Here is a 20,722-nt window from a genome sequence, read left to right as displayed (position 1 = left end):
TTTTTACCAATTTCCATCCAGATACAAGACAGAACTACATAATCAAAATAAATAATTTAGACATCATGTTTCAACTTACTTAAAGAAAAGAAATCTCCATTCCTGCATTTTTTTCTCATGAATGCTGAGTCTGACTTAGGTCAAGCCTACTATTATAAAAACAGAGTTTTTAACAAAACATCATCATGTAATATAATGTTTTTGATTTAGATTCACCAACTATTTATTATGCTGAATCTTGAAGGCATAATTACTATATGATCTTCAAACCCAAATATCACCTAGTAAATTCTCATTGTGGCTCTCAGATGGACTTGTCTTAACAGTGGAATGGAACTGGTCTCGTTATGTTGGATATCTTGAACCAAATGATATAATTTATATTATGGGTTACATTACTATAATAGTCATTTAAATATTCTGCTTCTAGAGACTAGACATTAATCTTAAATTCCATCTATTTTTATAAACTAAATTTTAAATATGCCTAAAGTCACCTTCTTCTAGATCTATACAGTTTGTTATATTATCAGATGAAAATGCATAAATTGGTAAAATCTCAACAACCACATAAACTACACACAATATGATTCATCCAGCATTGCATTTCCCTAATGACTATCATTTCCAATTTTTTTTCCTTTCACATCAAGCGTCACCAAAAACACACAAGAAGCAAAAACACACAAGGCATCTAAAACCTAAGTTAATAATTATCATATAAAGGCATGTTTGTTTATATCAAAAATAATATATAGAATATTGTAGCAACCTGTAGTGAAGTGATTATCTGTGTGAAGCTGTTAGCTTACACCCTTCACCTTATTATCAATCCTGTGTTCCTTAAGGCCATGAAGACAACCATCATATAAGAATATGCCTCCACATCCGCTCGCCTTACGCCTTACTGCCTTCTCCTCGTCTTTCTTAGGTCCACCCAACTACACATTGCTTTCATTCTCAGAGCCCTCCATCAAGTTATGATAATGAAATTAAGGGCTTAAAGGCTGGGCGTGGTGGTTCATCCCTGTAATCCCAGAACTTCGTGAGGCTGAGTTGGTTGGATCATTGAGGTTAGGAGTTTGAGACCGGCCTGGCCAACATGGTGAAACCACATTTCTACTAAAAATACAAAAATCAGCTGGGCATGGAGGCATGTGTGTATAATTCCAGCTACTTGGGAGGCCGAGGCAGGAGAATCATTTGAACCAAAGAGGCAAAGTTTGCAGAGAGCTGAGATCGCACCACTGCACTCCATCCTAGGCAATGATAGCGGAACTCTATCTCAAAAAAAAAAAAAAAAAAAAAAAAAAAATGGAAAAGAATAACTTAGTCTACTTATTTGCAGTAGTTTATTTTTACTTTGCACTAGACATTTCTTTAATATTTACAGTAATGATGAGAGTAAAGGCCAAGAAGAAAAACTGGTCCTTATTTATCATCCCCAAAACACTCTAGATTGACCATTGTTGAGATTCAAGGGTTCTGAATAGGAAATCAGTCTCTAATCAGCAGAAACACATGCTACATATTTTAAACTTTCACATCTCAGGCAGCAAAAAGATCCTTTAGGTATCGCTACCCCCAACTTAGGGGCGCTTAAATAGATCTTCAGTGTTTAATTCTCAGAAAAAAGTTACAAGAGCTTTATGCATCATATTTTTTTTTTTTTCTGCTTAAAATCTATGATCTTCAAGTACAGGTTTTCGATGTCCCTTTAAATAGTCTTTTTGAAACGTGTCAGTTTATGACTATTATGACTTCTCTGCACTCAGGTCATGAAGTTTCACCTTTCCAATTTAAGAATCATTTGGGTACACTCAAATAAGATTTGGAAATGGTCCATGGTTTACACGTATAAAAAAATGATGTTTTCAGGTGGCACCCTCACTTTTTAGCTTCTTTCAATGCAGTTTTTATAGAAGGAAAATTTGAGTTTATAAATTGTGAGTGTTAGGCTTTTTGTAACCAGAAATCTACGCACACACTTCCCTTTGCACACATTCCTCCTTCAGTAGGCATTCTACTTACATTCTAGATTATAAAGCCAACATGGAAACATTATTTGCTATTTCAATTAATAGCAAATTACATTCATCTACATTACATTTCAATTAATAGCAAATTACATTCACCTCTGTGCTCATTTCAATTTATTTGTATCTACCTTACTCCCTTAAATTCAGAATCTTGGTTCCCAGAAGTATTTGTCCTTTGATGTGTTAACATGACTAAGCCACATTCCCCAGTTGTTCCACCAAATACTAGTTGAGTTATTTCTGTGAACATAATTTTTGGATGTGATTAAAATGTATAATCAATTGACTTTAAATAAGAAAAATTGTCCTAACTACCAGAGGTCTTGTTTCAGTTGAAAGATCTCAACAGCCGATCTGAGACTTTCCTAGTTAAGGAGAAATATAATCTGTAGACATCAGCTTCAACTCATGCCCAAGAATTCTAGTCTATCCTTCCTAAGACCTGCACTAAAAATTCTTGACTCACCATCCCTCACAAATATGTAAGCCAATTTCTTGTAATAGAAAACTAATATAGCATTTCAGTAACAAAGAAAAGAAAAAAAAGTTTTAACCAATCAAGAAGAACTTCTTTACTTCATAAAGTTTTTCACATGAGAGAAAATAAGAAATATACTCTTGGTACTCAAATTTCTAATAGTTCATATTACTGTTTTAAGAAATCACCACCACATTTGTTGCTAAAAAGCAATACAAATTTACTGTCTTCCAGTTTTGGCATTCAGAAACTCAAATGCATCTTTCTAAGCTAAATATCAGGGTATATGCAAGACTGAATTCTCTCTGTGCCTGTAGGAACATCCATTTTCTTATGTTTCCCAGCTATTAGAGGCTGCTTGGAGTCCATGGCTTATTGCACCTTCCTGTGTCTTCAAAACCAGTAGAGCAGAATCTCCAAATCTCTCTGCCTATTTCTTTTTCTCTCCTTTTTCCACTTATAGGGACATTTATGATTACATGAAGCCCACCCAGAAAATCCAGGATAATCTTCCCATCTCAAAGTTAGTTGATTAGCAAACTGTCACCTTACTCCTTATTCCCCTTTGCAATATAACATATTATATTCAGAGGTTCCTGAGACTACAATACACACATCTTTGGGAGGCGGCCATTATTGTTCCTATCACACACCATCTATGGCACTTACAGCCTTATTACTAAATTTGTATTGTTTCATGCTCGTCTGCCTTGAGCCTTTTAAGAAAGCATCCTCTGTTGATGTAAATATAAATGCCTTAATCCAATGTCCAGATTTTATTTGTCTGTTTATTTATTTTATCTTTTATTCAACCCTTGCCAAGTGGTGACTACACGCAAGCTCATACCCTGGTGAGTCTACCAGTTTAATACTGGCTTGGAGATTCATCTGATTTTTTCTTTAATTATATCTCTGACTTTATTAAGTCTATGACACTCTGCAAATTCTGTCATAAAAATTGACCCAGTGATTTTTATTTTTCTCTTTTTCACTTCCTTCCCCATTTAAAAAAACTACTATTCATTCTTTATGTATGTGTACCATGTCCATCCTAGAAAGCACCCTTTTGATGCAGGCCACTTTCTTTTCTCCTCTCTAGTTTTCTTAAAAATTATATAAATGTACTTATTTAGTCCAACTTTAAAAGTTTTTTAATTTATACTTCAACTGTAATTTTGCTGAAATTGTTAAAGTTATGGTCTTATAGTGCAATAACAAAAATACCATCACCCGGGTAGCTTACAAACACAGAAATTTACTTCTCACTGTTCTATATGCAGAAAATTCAATATCAAGGCACCAGAAGATTTGGTGTCTGGTAAAGACCTATTTCCTGGTTCACGGACAGCACCTTTCTGCTATGTCCTTACATGATGGGATAGGCAAGTATATTCCCTTGCACCTATTTAATAAGGACACTAATCCCAGGACCCAATTCCATGAACTAATTACCTTACAAAGGCCCTGTCTCCTAATATCAATACCTGAGGGATTAGATGTTCAACATATGAATTTTGGGACGACACAAACATTTGGAGCATAACATTTTTTCCAAAAAACCAAGATGAGAGAAAGCAAGACTGAAAAGAAATACACACTTAGAAAATTCTGAGTAATTTACATATTTGTTGGTATCCAACAATTTCTACGGATGTTCAGATGTACATCAGCTATATGTATTCCCTTGAAGCCCAAGAGGATATCTAACTAACGGGTCCTCATAAACAAAACAAGCAATGAGACACTTAAAAAAAAAAAATAGAAAGAACAATGGACTAGAATTTGACTTCTATTCCTGGCTTTTTTTTTTTTTTTAATGTTGACTAATTTGGAGCATGTTGCCCCTGTTTACTTCAGAGCATTGTTTTGAGGTCTCATAGGACCAGATATTTTAAAGTATTATCTATTTACATGAATATAACAGATGATCTAATGATAATGTATGTAATTATCTTTAGAAATAACAATCACTATGAATGATAATCAGATGTTTAAAATTTACTTTAGAATCTTCATTAAATTTTATAAGGACCCAATTAAATATATGCCAAATTAAATCTCTGAGATATTGTGACTCTGAACACATTTTGGAAATACACATTCAGAAATAATCCACGTACTTATTATTGACTGAATATAGGTGCCTTAAAATACCAGGAATTTTTAAAAGTTAATCTGATTTTATTTTCCTGCGTGTAGGAGCAGTGATGTTTTGAAAAATGTTTGCACCACCGCTTGTTCTCACTCATAGGCGGATGTTGAACAATGAGAACACGTGGATTCAGGGAGAAGAGCATCAGACACTGGGGGCAGTTGAGGGTGGGGCTAAGGGAGGGACAGCTGAGGGTGGGGAGGGATAACATGGGGAGAAACGCAGGATATAGTCAAAGGGGGAATAGAAGCAGCAAAACACATGGTTATGTATGCACCTATGCAACAACCCTGCATGACCTGCACATGTACCCCAGAACCTAAAAAAAAAGGTAAAAAAAAAAGGGAAAAATGTTTGCACTTTCAAATTGTAAAGAAATAGCTAGTACTTCTCTTTTCAGGTTTGACATTTATCATAGTCTTTTTATGTATGGCCTTTATCCATTCATTTCATTAAAATAAAATCATGTAAATATAAACCTTTTTATGCAGGATGTAAATTCTTAAGCAGGTTGTAATTTTCTATGCTTTGGAAAGGGAATTTGACATAAATTAAAGCTTCTGTAAATATCCATTGGGTAATTACCTTCATCATTGTCTGCCTTCTAATACGGACGCTCCTTAACTTACAACAAAGTTATGTCCTGATAAACACATTATAAATTAAAAATATGAGAAGTCAAAAATGTATTTAATACCCCTAACCTACTGAACATCATAGGTTTACCAAGCCTATCTTAAATATGCTCAGAACACTGACATTAACCTAAAGTTGAGCAAAATCATCTCAAAGTTGAATACCTCATTTAATTTATTGAATACTCTATTGAAGTATGATTTCTGCTGAATGCTTATCATATTCATACCATCATAAAGTCCAGAAGTCGTTAAGTTGGGGACCATCTGTACTAGTACTCAGGAAGAAGACTAACAGCTAAGATTTCATTTTATATAACCTAACATCCAATATGAACTTCTGAGTCTTTAGGTAGCTTCTGAAAATGCACTAAATTATGACTATTGAATGTCACCAGATGCTATTTGATTTCTTGGGTTCTTTCATCCATGTGACTCTGTGTATTTGGACAAATATAATAAAACATTTGACATTTACTACAAATTTCCAGAGACATTATAAATGTGAAGTAAAATAAGAAAAGATTTTCTAGATTATATTATGATTTTGTTTTTGTTAAAACTAAAAGTAAGAAAGAGTGTGTTTAAAAAATGGTTGAGTGAAATAAACTAAATTTCTTTCAATGTATGTCCCTGTAGGTTTACTTGGACAGGTTTAAGATAACAACTGAAACAAGATAGCAGAAATAAGTTGTATAAATAAATAGCGCTAAATTAAAAGACTCATTCGTAGGAATTAATTTTGAATGCTAACTAAGATATAAGATGTAGTTAAAATTTGAAACTAATTTTTAAACATTTTAATTTAATATATAATCCATATAACTAGAAATTTCAAAGTTGATATGACAATTTTTTTTTAGATGGTGTCTCACTCTGTCACCTTGGCTAGAGTGCAGTCGTGCTATGTCAGTTCACTACGACCTCCACCTCCTTGGTACAAGCAATTCTTGGGCCTCAGCCTTCTGGATAGCCAGGATTACAGGTGCTCACCACCGTGTCCGGCTAATTTTTTAAAACTTTTTTAATAGAGACGGGCTTTTGCCATGTTGGACATGCTGGTCTCAAACTCCTGGCTCGAAGGGATCTACCTCCCAAAGTTCTGGGATTACAGGCGTGAGCCACCTCACCTGGCTGATGACAAAATTTTGATTTATTTTCTAAAAAAAAAATTATTTGATGTCATCAAGAAAAGTGTTTATTTCCTGGAAGAGCAATTTTAGTTTGTATATGATTCAAATACATTGCTTTCCCATGTGTTTCTGATACGGCCTTAATAACAATCCTTAAATTAATATTTACTGCTTTTAAAAATAATGTAAAATTTAGAAATTTTTGGGTCATTAGCAATTTAGAGTTTTATTTGGGTAAAGGTGTGTTTGATGCTAAGGTAGTATTTATTGATTGCTAAAAACAGTACTACACGAAATAACAACTAGGTATTTCTTAGACATGGTAGCTATCTTGTCTCTTTTCCTGAAAACGAAAATCAGAGATGGGACCCCATCTTTTCTGAATCTTTATCTAGTTATTATATTACAGTTTCTTTCAACTGTCCACAAGGTTACTTATGATTTCAATAGTACATATACTTCTCCCATGATTTTAGTAAATTGTGGAATTTTGTTATTAATTTTACTATGTTTTTGTGTTTACTTTCAGGCAGAGTTTAATGAGATGGAATTTTGTCTCTTAGGGACTATGTGCTCAATACCGTCCAAAAACATAGCCAACACTAACATTTTCTTTCTGCTTTTTCTAATAAGTTGACAAATTTAGCTGCACAACTATAATCTATTCATTTATTATGTCAGCAAATGTCTATTTACTTTTTATAATATGTATCCTTAGTCATTTTATCACAAAGATCACAGTCTGTGATCTAGTCTGTCCTAACCATAGGAAACAGTAAGAGAAAAAGACAAACTCCTTGCTTGCGTGAAGTTCTTAATCCAGAGGAATGAATATATAAACAAATACGTAAACACATTTTTGCCTTTATCTCAGGCCACTGGCCTCCGTGGCCACTGCCTTATAAGAAAAACTTGATGTTCATAGATTCCTGTCATGAAAATAAGCCCATTTTCTGCTAAGAATGTTGCTTTGGTTATATGAAACCATGCAATATACATGAAACGTTATTCTACTACAAGTTTGAACGTTGGGATCATATCGTAGCTTAAGGTACTTTCTCAGAATGATCTTCCCTATTTTCCAATCCAGAGTAGCGACACTAAAAACTTCTTTCAACTTTCTTACATATCGACTTTTAAGTTTCTTCAGAGCACTTAACAGTAATTTTTCATGTATATATAAGATATAGAAATTAATTTCTATGTACACGTATTTATTGGGTTTGTAATATGTATATTTAATTATGTTTCAAAGTGTGTGTATTTATTTTCTTATTCAGAAATTTGCTTGTTTTTCTATTTATGTCCCATGTACCATAAGCTTCTGGAGAGTTAAAACAATTTATTAACCGTATTTATCATTGGGAACATTTCTTGGGGCATAACAGAGCTTGAAATGCTTGCTGAATGAATAATGCATCCATGAATCAGGGTCGTGGCTAATTGTTTTCAATAAGTGGTAGAAGCCATTGAAAGGGCTTAAACTGGGGAGATAGAGTACCTAACTCACAATTGGAAACACCACTCTGGCATCATGCATAAAGAACACTGTAGTTTTATTCTCATGACTATCATGCACATATTGTACTTCATAAATCATTATGAGAGTGTCTGAATATAAATAAGGGTGTGTGGGTTCCTTGAAGGTAAAACCTATCACTTTGTTCTATTTAATTTTGATACCTAATGGATATCTAAACAAGGGTTGTACTTTCAGAAATATTTGTTGATGAACAAATGCCTTCTGAGTTGTAGGCATTCAGATAAGCACAATGAATGTGCTAATTATAAGGTAGATATCCTGACTTAAGGTGACCGATTCCTAATTTCAAGGATGTCACTGTATAGTAATAAAGCATACTAGCTTAAAAACAATTGAATGCAAAGTGCTATAGAATAAAACAAATAAGCAGCAGGATAGTCAACCTATGACTGTAATAAGGAAAAAAAGATAAAATAAATATTTTTATAAGAGTTGGTCTTGATAAATGTTTCTTCTGTTCAGTATCTATGCTTGTTTTATTTTATATCTTACATCTGTTAGGCCATTGCTTTCATCAAATACATAACGTAAGATACCATCTGGTATATACATATAATGACAATTTCTGAAATCATGATACTTCCCATGATTTTAATATAATTTAATAAAAATTATGTTATCAAATGTAAGAGGAAGGGCTCGATTTTGTATAAAGGTCCACCTGATTTTGAATCCTTAATTCACTAAGTGGCAGCCAGATTATTGATAAATATGCAGCAGAGGCTCTGACATAGTGAACATTAGCTTTTTTCCCAACTACACAAAAGATAGTCTCACCAGATAGTGACAACCTCTGCGAAGCCAGTTGTTCTCAATGTATACTGTATATGGTATGTATTACTGGTGGCTTCTACCACTTATTGAAAACAATTAGCCACGACCCTCATTCATGGACCCTCACGCATTCATGGTGGTAACTGTGATCTTTGTGATAAAATGATTAAGCATTAATAGAATGAAACATTCCTTCCTTCAGCACATCCAGGCCAAGGAAAAAGGCAAGACCAAAGGAAAAAACAGGCATGAAGACTCTACTGACTGACAGCGTTCCTGCCCCTGGTGGTGGTAGCTGGCAGGGCGAGTATTTTTTATGGGGAAGATTGGGTCACAGAGTGGGGCCAGTCCAGCCAGGATAAGAATTACTCAAGCATGAAGCATAGTGTCTCAGCAGCTGCTGTAGGCATACTATTGACCCCTATGATATTCACTCACTCTTATTAAACCTGTGGATGGCCAAATAACAAACAAACAACAACAACAACAAAGGAAAAAAAAAAACTTTGCAGATGACATTAAAATAGGAAAATTAACTTCAATTGTTCAGATATTCCCAATATAACCACATGAGCTCTTAAAAGCAAAAGAGGAATGCAGAGGTACCTAAGTCAGAGAAATAAGGCAGAAGGGGAAGTCAGAACTCAGAAATATGAGAAGGATTTGATTTGTATGACTATCTTGATGTAAGAGACTACATGGAATACATGAGAAAAAAGTCGATGTTTCCAACAACAAAAATGAGCCTAGGAGACTTTTCCTCAGAGCCTCCAGGTAAGCATCCTTGCCAGCCAAACTGATTATAGCCTTATGAGAAGCAGGAAGATATATTGAGAAATAAGGGAGGGAGAGAAGGAAGAAATAAAGGAGAGAAGAAGAACCCAGATTCATAAAGCAAGTTCTTAGAGACCTACAAAGGACACAGACTCCTATACAATAATAGTGAGGACTTCAACACTCCACTTACAGCATTAGATAGATCATCAAGCCAGAAAACTAACAAAGACATTCAGGACCTAAATTCAACATTGGACCAAATGGATCTGATAGACCTTTACAGGATTCTTCACCCCAAAACAACAGAATATACATTCTCATCATCACATGGTACATACTTTAAAAATGACCACATAATTTAATATAAAACAATCTTTGACAAATATAAAAGAAAAGAAATCATACCAAACATACTCCCAGACCATAGCACAATAAAAATAGAAGTCAAGACTATGAAAATTGCTCAAAACCAGGCCGGGCGTGGTGGCTCAAGCCTGTAATCCCAGCACTTTGGGAGGCCGAGGCGGGTGGATCACGAGGTCAAGAGATCGAGACCATCCTGGTCAACATGGTGAAACCCCGTCTCTACTAAAAATACAAAAATTCAGCTGGGCATGGTGGCGTGTGCCTGTAATCCCAGCTACTCAGGAGGCTGAGGCAGGAAAATTGCCTGAACCCAGGAGGCAGAGGTTGCGGTGAGCCGAGATCGCGCCATTGCACTCCAGCCTGGGTAACAAGAGCGAAACTCCGTCTCAAAAAAATAAATAAATAAATAAATGAAAATTGCTCAAAACCATGCAATTACATGGATATTACACAATATGCTTCTGAATGATGTTTGGATAAATAATGTAATTAAAGCAGAAATCAAGAAGTTCTTTGAAACTAAGGAGAACAAAGGTAAAACATACCAGAATATCTGGGACACAGCTAAGGCAGTTTAAACAGGGAAATTCATAGCACTAGATGCTCACATCAAAAGTGTAGAAAGATCTAAAATTAACAACCTAACTTCACAAATGAAAGAATTGGAAAAGCAAGGACAAATCAACCCCAAAACTATCAGAAGACAAGAAATAACAAAACTCAAAGTTGGATTGAAGGAAATTGAGAAATGAAAGCCATTCAAGAGATCAATGAATCCAGGAGGTGGTTTTTGAAAAACATTATAAAATAAGTCACTAGCTAGATTAATAAGGAAGAAAAGAGAGATGATACAAATAAACACAATTAGAAATGATGAAGCCAATGTTACCACTGACCCTACAGAAATAAAAATAACCATCAGAAACTGCTGCAAACACCTTTATGCACACAAACTAGGAAAACTAGAAAAGATGGAAACATTTCTAGAAACATGCACCCTCCCAAGTCTGAGCCTGGAGGAGGAAATTGATTCTCTGAATACATCAATAATGATTTCCAAAATCAAATTAGTAATAAATAGTCTACCAACCAAAAAAAGCCTGGAACCTGATTATATCATATATAATCACAGCCAAATTATACCATGTATAAAAAGAAGCACTAGTACCATTCCGACACAAACTATTTCACTATGCTATTTCTTATAATTTGGAAAAATTTATTTTCTATCAATTTGTTATTATTGTAAAATAATCCACATTTTAAAACCATTACATTTTAATATTTAGTCCTGTTACTTTGACAACCTATTGCCAAAATATATTTACACTCATGAATTATTTCACCTAATATTCATAAATTACTCTAATAGTAATTTTAAAAATACAAAGTTTTAGTTACATAGCAATTAGTCAAATAATCTAAAGAAAATGGCTCAATGAAGGTGACAGAATCAAGATCAAACTCTGATACTGCTTGTATCCAAAGTCCACACCCTGTACTGTGCCTCTTGGCTTTCTTTATACATTAATGTAGTGATATATAAGTGATATAAATCAATATCCAATTTTTCACTTCCTGAGGATAACAATTCATCCTTCCAGCAACTATATTAAATAAGAATAGACACAGGAAAAGCGTGCCGATGTCAAATATTCTTAGTCAATGAGATAATTGTTAGAAATATCAAATACAGAGCCGAGTGCCATGACTTAACGCCTGTAATCTCAGCACTTTGAGAAGCCGTTTCGGCGGATCACCTGAGGTCAGGAGTTTGAGACCAGCCTGGCCAACATAGCGAAGTCTCATCTCTACTAATAAAATAGAAAAATTAGCCAGGTGTGGTGCTGGGCTCCTGTAATCCCAGCTTCTCAGGAGGCTGAGGCAGAAGAATTGCTTGAACACAGGAGATTGAGGGTGTAGTGAGCAGACACGGGGACACCGTACTCCAGCCTGGGCGACAGAGCGAGACTCCATCTCAAAAAAAAAGAATATCAAATATAGAACTACAGACAAGAAGGCACTTGAAAATAAAACCACAGCCAATTTAACCACTTATGAAAGAAAGTGAGGTTTTTAAAAGGCAAGAGGGCCCCCATAAAAAGATCCCCTAAGATGGCATCTGCAGTGATGACAGATAATTTCCCCTGCATCTCCAGTAAGAGGCTGTCATCATTTGACAGGCTTCATAATTATTGATTACCGAAACTGGCAAAGTAGATGCATATGCAGCCGTCAATACTAACTCAGTTTGCTACTGAAAACCTGGAAACTCTATTATTAAGAGTTATGAAGCTTCTTAACAATCCAAAATATGCCATATTTGCTTATTATGTTAAATGAAATTAAATGTGGTTCTCTCAATGCCTGAATTATATTTGGAAGAAATTAGATCTGTTATTTTAAAGTTCGCTTGCCTTCTCTAATATTGTAAAACATCTCAGAAGTTTTGAAATTCAGGCAAATGGAGAAAGCCCTTTTAAACTATTGTCACCATTCCTACGATGGCCACCATACAATCTTTCTGAATTATTCAAAAGGAAACAGATTCAGAATTCAAGGCATATGCACCATTATTACCACAGTCAGATTTCTTTGTAGCAGCCTTAGAGCTCCATTGAAAAGGTTCTATAGGCAAATCTTCCAGACACCTTGCTGCCTTTGGGGTGCTAAGCAGAGCAGTGAGAAAAGACCCACACTTCTCTGTGACTACCTGACCCTTTATGCCCCATATCAAGCTTCTCTGCTCCTTTAGCCCTGTAGGATTACATGCATCCCAAAGATATCTCCAAAGCTACATTATCCTGATTTCTTGTAAAAGCGTTTGGATTTTCCCTTAATAGGAAAAATTAGGCTCCCCTTTCTAGGACACAAATCCCTGACCACTCTTCTGGAAGGACGTAATATCTATCACTTCTCATTCTTTGGCAAATATCACCACTCATTCACTGGAGCTGGGGAAAACATTCATGGTTATTGACTCAGTCAATTATCCTGCCATATATTTTCTCTAATGTGTACTCCCTGTTTACAATAATAATAATAATAATAATAATAAAGACTTTCATCTCAGTATCCTTTACATGAGGTGATAGAAGGATGTTTGCTTGGGTACTGATATGCATCTTCTCTGCAAAGCCTAGTCTAATCTGTGTGTAAGCACATGGATATTTTCACCAAACTTCTGGCTATTCAGGGATCTGACCTTTACTGCTCTTCAGCTTATTTGTTGAAAACCTTTCTATGAAGTATTTAGACATTTAACCAAGGAAATTGGCCTCAATGATTTTTTTTTAACTCTACAGTGGTTGTGGTAACAGCTAGGTCTCATATTTACTGACAGTGTGCTCTATCCAAATCCAAGGGACTTCTCTAAAGACATATTGGACCTGTTTGTTAGAGTGTCATTCTTGTGAAATGATCTAAATTTGTAAAAATGTATTACTTCCTTCAATGAACCCAAAGCATCCTGCACTGTCTGTCTGTCATACACATTAATTTGCATCTCAGGTAGCATATGCAGATTTGGGATAATGGTGGTGGGAAGATCTCTACATCCCAGGGCTTTAGCAAAGTAAATTACTATTTCTCTCTACTTTTATAAGAAGGATTTTAATTTCTTAGACGTTCAGAGACTGAGATTAGGAAGCTTTAAAGTATCCTTTTCAAATTTTCACTTTCAGGGTGTTCTTTTGTAAGTTTCAAATAAATCAAATCTTTCCAAGAGCAGTAATGAGACAGTCATTTCCCTATCTTCTTTCTGAATACACTTGTACATTATTGTATTCATTTCCAAAGATCTCTCTACATTCCAGAGGTATTGGGGGAAATACGATGAATAAACTCTCTTACCAAATCCAAAAATCTTCTCTCAAATGTAGAAGAGGAAAAAAAAAAAAAAAAAACTTATCTCCATTTCATTGTAGTTTTATTGGTGAATAAAGATTTATCCAAAAGTGTGATATGTATGATTGACAACCCACTAACGAGATTGCAAAGAAAACCTCACCTTTCTATATAGCCAAGAAGATATAATACATTACTTGCACATTCTTCCGCTCTCTCTTTTTTACTTTTTATCTCGACAGGGTCTCACTTTGTTTCCCAGGCTTGAATGCAGTTGCATGATCTTGGATCACTGCAGCCTTGACCTCCTCAGCTCAAGCAATCATCCCGCCTAAGTCTCCTAAGTAGCTGGGACTACAGGCATGCACCACCACACCCAGCTAATCATTTAAAATTTTTTTTGTGGGGAGACTGAGTCCTGAGTCTTGCTAGTTTGCCCAAGCGAGTCTCAAGCAATCCTCCAATCTTGGCCTTCCAAAGTGCTGAGATTATAGGTGTGAGCCACCTTGAGAGGAATACATGTGCTTCTCAAGATTAATGACAATTTATCTTATTGATAAGAGGACCGGACAGTCCATTTGCTATACATTCTTTCTTACTTCATCCTAAGCGTATGTGGTAATTGGAGTAGCCATCTGACCTAGTTCTTTGCTTTATTCAGAGGAAAAATAAAATATCTGTCAGGGTGGCTGGGCTAAACTCACATAGTAACAGGGAAATGAGTGGGGTGTTATCTTTCTTGATGCTTATGTTTCAAAATGATGGCTCCAAGGACTTGACAACAAAACATTCCTGTGTTTTGAATTCAGCAATAAGCTCGTTTCAGCTTTAAAGAAGTTCACTTGTATATTAAAGGAACAAAGAAATGACTTACACAAAAATACATATAAATACATGTTTTCTTGAGGCAAAACTACTCTAAGAACAAGAAAGGCAGAAAGGGTATCAACCTTTTAGTAATACAGAAAAGGTTTTCCCTACTCCCATAGACAGGGCAGTCATTTTCAAGCATTCTGTATCACTGAGGTAAGCTTTAATATGTATAATACCTTTACATATATTTATCTTGGTAGCTAAATTATATTTATTATGGGTTTAAATAGTTGCAATTCCCAGTAAAATAACAATGTTAAAATTTTTAAATAGCACTACTATGACACTTTTAAAAATTTCTAAAGAAATCTAGAAATTATATTTAATTTATATTCATTTTGAATAAAATATTCATTATCCATTTTGAAAAAGTAGGAAGAAGCACTTCTTTTACAGTCAGAAATTTTACATTTAAAAATCTTGTTTTCTTGATTTGATTTTTTTTCACTTTCTCAACAGAATGTTGCTTTAGTGGGTAGAGATAATTGATGAATCATATGGACTTAAAATGTAAATTTATATTTAACTTTTGTTGCTATACGGTTTTGTTTTTTCTTTTGAATTTCATTCTTGATTAAAAATTCACTAAAAAAATAAATGTAACAGATTTTAAAATACAATTATTTTTTAAAAAACATTTTTTGAAATTTATCACCTAATGTTTTGCCTATAAATTCATGACTTTAGAAATGAATCTTGCTTATTGCTAGAAGGTGGCAGGTTCCACATCATTATTATTCCTATATCACTATTTTTATAAGATCTAAGCACTGAGATATCTTCTCAGAAATAAGTAGATAGGATTGAAAGGGCTTTATTATAACGATGACATTTGATTCTTTGAACCCCTTTGAAGAATTTTGACAAAAATCACCGAGTGATTCACCAGAAAAACTGATTTATAATCAGGTGTCCACTGACAATTCAACTAGGCATTTCTTCAAATTTTTGAAAGTGATTAAAAATCTAAACCAAAACAAAAATGGTTAGCAGGATTTTGTTACCCGGTCGTCAGGTGGTTTACTTTTGAGAAATGGAGATGAATGTTTTGAACTGTCCCTCGTTTTGCATCCTGGAAATCTCAACACCTAGGGACAAAGCACCAAGGTAAAGTTCAAAGTGAAGAAATGTTAAACAGTGTGGAGAGGAATTCTTTTGAAAAGGAAGAAACGAAAGAGGAACAGCAAGAATTTATGAGAGAGGCATTCAAATTTGACACCTGGAAACCTGTTCCTTAAAAGAATTTGTCTGGCCACAGTACTCTTCACAAAGTCTTTCTGTAACCTCCAGGGTTAGCAGACCTCAGGTTAAAATTAGAAGCCTAAATGGCAAATTAACCAAATTGGTTTGTTTTCTGTAAGGTAAAATCTCTCAATTCACTTTTAAAATAAATTTAATCTGCTTCGAAGTGTCCCTGTGACAACCATCTCAATACCGAATTTTAATTATATGATAGGTATGTAGCTGATTACATTAAACAATAGTTAATAGTTAAATCGATCTCTGTCTGTATTTTTATTTTTATTTTATTGAGAGAGTCTTGCTCTGTCATCCAGGCTGGAATGCAGTGTCAAGATCTCAGCCCACTGTAACCTTACTTTTGTGTTCAAGTGATTCTTATGCTTCAGTCTCCCAAGTAGCTGGTACTACTGGCAGGCTCTACCATGCCCAGCTAATATTTTGCAATATTTTGTATTTTTAGTAGAAACAGGATTTCACCATGTTAGCCAGGCTGGTCTTGAACTCCTGGCCTCAAGTGTTCCATCTGCCTCTCTCCCTCAAAGTGCTTGGATTACAGGTGTGAGCCACTGCGCCTGGCCTCTGGCTGGTATTTTGTAAACTGAACACAACAATGAAGAACTTGTTCTCTGCTGAAAAAAAAAAAATACACACACACACACACACATACAAATAAAAAGAAAATGGTCAGGTGTGGTGGCGCATGCCTGTAGTTCCAGCTACTCAGAAGGCTGAGGTGGAAGGATTGCTTGAGACTAGGAGTTCAAGGCTGCAGTGAGCCATGATTATGCCACTGTACATCAGCCTGGCAACAGAGTGAGACCCTGTCTTGAAAAGAAAAATAACAACAACAAAACAAAGAATAATTGGTGAATGGAGTAACTAGATCCAAGTTCATGGTTCTCACAGTTGCCACTTCACGAGAAAAAGCCTGTAAGATTTAAAGCCGAGGATCACATTAACACTAAAAGAAGCAATAGAGAACAAGGTAGATGAAGTCATTCTGAAAATTCAAATTATTTATTTTTGTCAAACGACTTAATATCTCTATTTTTTCTATACTTTGCAGATTGTAAGTGTAATCACACTTTAGAGATAAAAGACAACCATGTAAAATCATCAAAAACATTTCCTTGTAAAATTAGCCTTTCCTTCCTTCACTTGACAGGGTTGACAGAATATCCTAGGTAGGGAAAACACACCAATAATATTTTATACCCAGGCTTTGCTCCACCGGGGACATTCACAAACAATCCCCAGGACACGCTCTTTCCTTGGGACTAAGGTATTTGTACCATGTCTATTTATAAAGGTTTAAAGACCCTGTGATAGTGGTTGAAAGTTCTGTCCCACTTTTCCAGATTAATCAGAGATGTGGTGGTTATGGAATTTACAGATAAATCACCCTTGCTCTTCTCTAGACAAACTCATCACTGATAACTTAGTGACGCTGATTCTGATTTACCTTTAGTATTTTAGATATATCCACACAGTGTGATAGCTAATATTATTTTTCTGGATTTAGGAGCCACCAAGTGGCCATCACTGAAATGTCAAATCTCAATACCTAGCTAAAATTCTTTTACAAGTAATTTTTCATAAAGAGAAATAAATATTTACAGGAAAGGGAGTATTTTGTTTACTTGGGCAGCTTTCTCTGAAGAGAAGCATTTTTTTTTTTTTTGCAAAGCAATATGCATGAGAATTTAGATTTCATTTCTATTTCATTGGAGGATATATGTTTAACTTAACACATAATTCTCAAGAAGTTAGATAAAATATTAATTTTCTTCTTAATTTCTATTCTTGCAGCTTAGAGTTGAAAATGAAGCAAAGAGACCTACATATCAAAATCATGTACAATTCCTAGTACTTGTCTACTATCTATATAAATGTTCTCTCTCACACACACTCTTCTCTCTTCGCCCCAGGCTGGGTTGTGAGTTCCAAATACAAAAATTGATTCAGCTACATACACAGATTGAGTCTTCAGAGATAATAGAATATCCAAGACAAGATTAATTTTCTCTATTCTAGGTGGAAACTGTCAGCAGATAATGTAAGATCAGGGTTAATTAAAGTTATGCCGTTTAAGTCAGTTTTGAACAAGATGAAAATTTGAATCACTGTCAGCTAAATATGTGGTTGTCCTTCATCCTGGAGGGAAAAAAAAGAAGTCAGGTTAAGACTTGTGCATTTTTGCTAATGTTATGAGATGTAAATAGCAAAATAATCTCATAAATAGTAATAGCATGGTTTGAAATATATTTATGAGAATCTCATAAATAGTAATAGTGTGGGTTGAGATATACTGAATTACCTTATAGAAATGGTTTCTGCGGTATAGGGGACCAGTAAGATACTGCAAAACTGAGGGGGATGGGGGAAGAAAATTAGAGGATTCTACTAATTTAACAGTATCTACAAGATGTTACAGCAAAGAGGACATTCTATGGTAACATTGTCTGGAAGAGTATTTAGGAAGTAAATGAAGGTTTGCCATTATTAGTTTCATCCAGCGTAAAGGTTGCTGCAAGTTTCCTTAATAGTTATAAAAATAAGCTAAGGCTGCTCAAATGAAAAGAAATAGAGGCTATTCAGTAAGAGCTTGCAGGAGCAAGGGAGTTGGCCACCATCACTTGCAATATGGCAAAGAATCAAAGGCAGTTCAGGGCAGTGAGAAAACTTTATATGGGAAAACCAGAAGGCTTCAGGAATGCCCTCATTGGAAATGATTGTCATGAGGAATCTAAAGGTGGGCTAACAAGAAGCAAAACAGCCTATTTGATTGGCGAAGGTGCATAATTAGCATTCTCTGTTGGTTCTAAATTGGAAGTTGGAGGGAAAAATTTAGGGAAACTGGCAGCTATCCACCAATTCCTGAGCATTTGGACCGATTGCTACAGACGGGTTGCTGCAGAGGTCAGAGCTGATTTTTTGTTTGTTTGTGTGAAACCACCATTGTCTGTTTATGTATTCAGTCTCTCATAGTACAAAGGCCAAAACTGCTTCAGGATCTGGATAAGAAGCTCTTAAATGTGAATTTATTAGGGACACATAGCCCTTAGTTAGTGTCATGGACATAGTTGATTGGTCTAAAGAAGCGCTCTTCATTTTAGCTACCCTAACCATATTATTCCAGCTTCCACCGACTGATTCGATAGGTCCCGAAGCTAAAGTGAGAACCAGGGTTCTTCAATAATATACATTTGAACTTGAAAGACGGAAAGAGTAAGACTCCATTGAAAAATGGGAGAATGTGAAACCTGGACTTGACAATGACTCTATCACTACAGTGGTGACAGATGCCAGCCTGACAGATAAAACTGAGATCCAGAGAGCAAAGATGGTAAATAAGCAGAAAGAACATGTAAAAGTTGGAGCCTGTGTTTCTGCAACACATAACGTGTAACAGTACCCCACCTTTCTTGAGATTTTGCCCTTGAGCCAGTTAATTTCCCTTGTTTGTGAAACTGTTTCTTTGTCTCCTGCAGCCATTGAATCCTGATTCATACTCATTGAGTCTCTATGAAGTTCATACTATATATCAGACACTATGGCTCATCTTATTGTTTGCCCCTGATATTTGGTTATTTTTTTTTTTTGAAGGCACATGGAGACGGCACCTCTACCTGTAATGCCCCCTTACTTGGACAGAGCCACGTGCCCTTGGACAGAGCCAATGGCATATGAGCAGACACGACATGACGGGAAATGATGGAGCAATTACCTCATCTTTTCTCTTCCTAAATATTGTGAAAGAGGCCTCATGCCACTCACCTAAGGGACATGGCGTGATGGTCAGTAATGAAGCTGAAAGGTCACTAAATGCTGGTAACGGAGATAGATTACAGTGTCTGGACTTTTTCCTGAGGTCATTCTGTATCCAGCAGATATCTTTGAGTATATATTATTTTCCAAAAAATGTGCTAGTGACTACTGAGAGTGGTTAATTCTTTAAATAATGAGTGAACATATTCTGAGAACAAGAGATTAGTCAAAGAGATTTTGATATCCATGGGACATGAAAGGTGGCTGCTTTTCCATTCACAACAGGGCACGCTGGATGGGTTGTTACAGGTCAGAGAGTGAAGGAGAACCAGGACCTGTGAAACAATCTCTAAAATCAGGAAGTTTATTATTTAAAAAATAGTTACGTGCCAGGCTGCTTATAATTTTATTTTCATGCTTGAGAGTGCTTTTCATAAGCACATTCTGGCAAACTATAAAACAAATAAATTGAAATAGGATAAAACCTATTAGACAGTAGAAGTGGAGCACCAGATTTAACACATAACTGCAAAACTTAAACATTCAATTTTACATCTGCAAGCACATTAAATTGAAAGAAACTTTACTGAATTTAGGTAAATTGATCAATAAAAACTTTTTTGATATATAGCATTTCTTGGCACATTGAGTATTCTTAATCTTTAAAGCACATGAATATAATACCTTAGGAGAGATGTGCTCTCCACACATTTCCCCTATGAAGTGTCAAAAAATAATAATAATGAAGATGGAGTTTGTCTTCTGCATCAGTGTTATTTAGCATACATAAATACATATCTTTTCATATAAAATAAAAGGAACAGAACCCAAGTGTCTGATCTTTATAGTGCTTTTTCTTCCTTTTTAAAAAGATAGCAAGATGAGGGTAAGAGGTAATTTAAGAGAAATAATCATCCTCTAACAGCCAGCTTGCAGGAACTAAATCAAATATCAATGATGTAAAAATGTTGTTTTGACACTTTGGTAAATGAAAGTGTGAGATGAGTAGGAATATTTTATAGACGCTTGTACATCAAAGGCCTATGAAAACGGCTGATTATAAAGGAGAAAGTTAATGATCTCTAATTGTGTTATA

Source organism: Sapajus apella, unplaced genomic scaffold, assembly GCF_009761245.1.
Source record: "Sapajus apella isolate SASKATOON/1434 unplaced genomic scaffold, GSC_monkey_1.0 scaffold11, whole genome shotgun sequence".
NCBI lineage: Eukaryota > Metazoa > Chordata > Mammalia > Primates > Cebidae > Sapajus > Sapajus apella.
Note: the sequence above shows the minus strand (reverse complement) of the source record.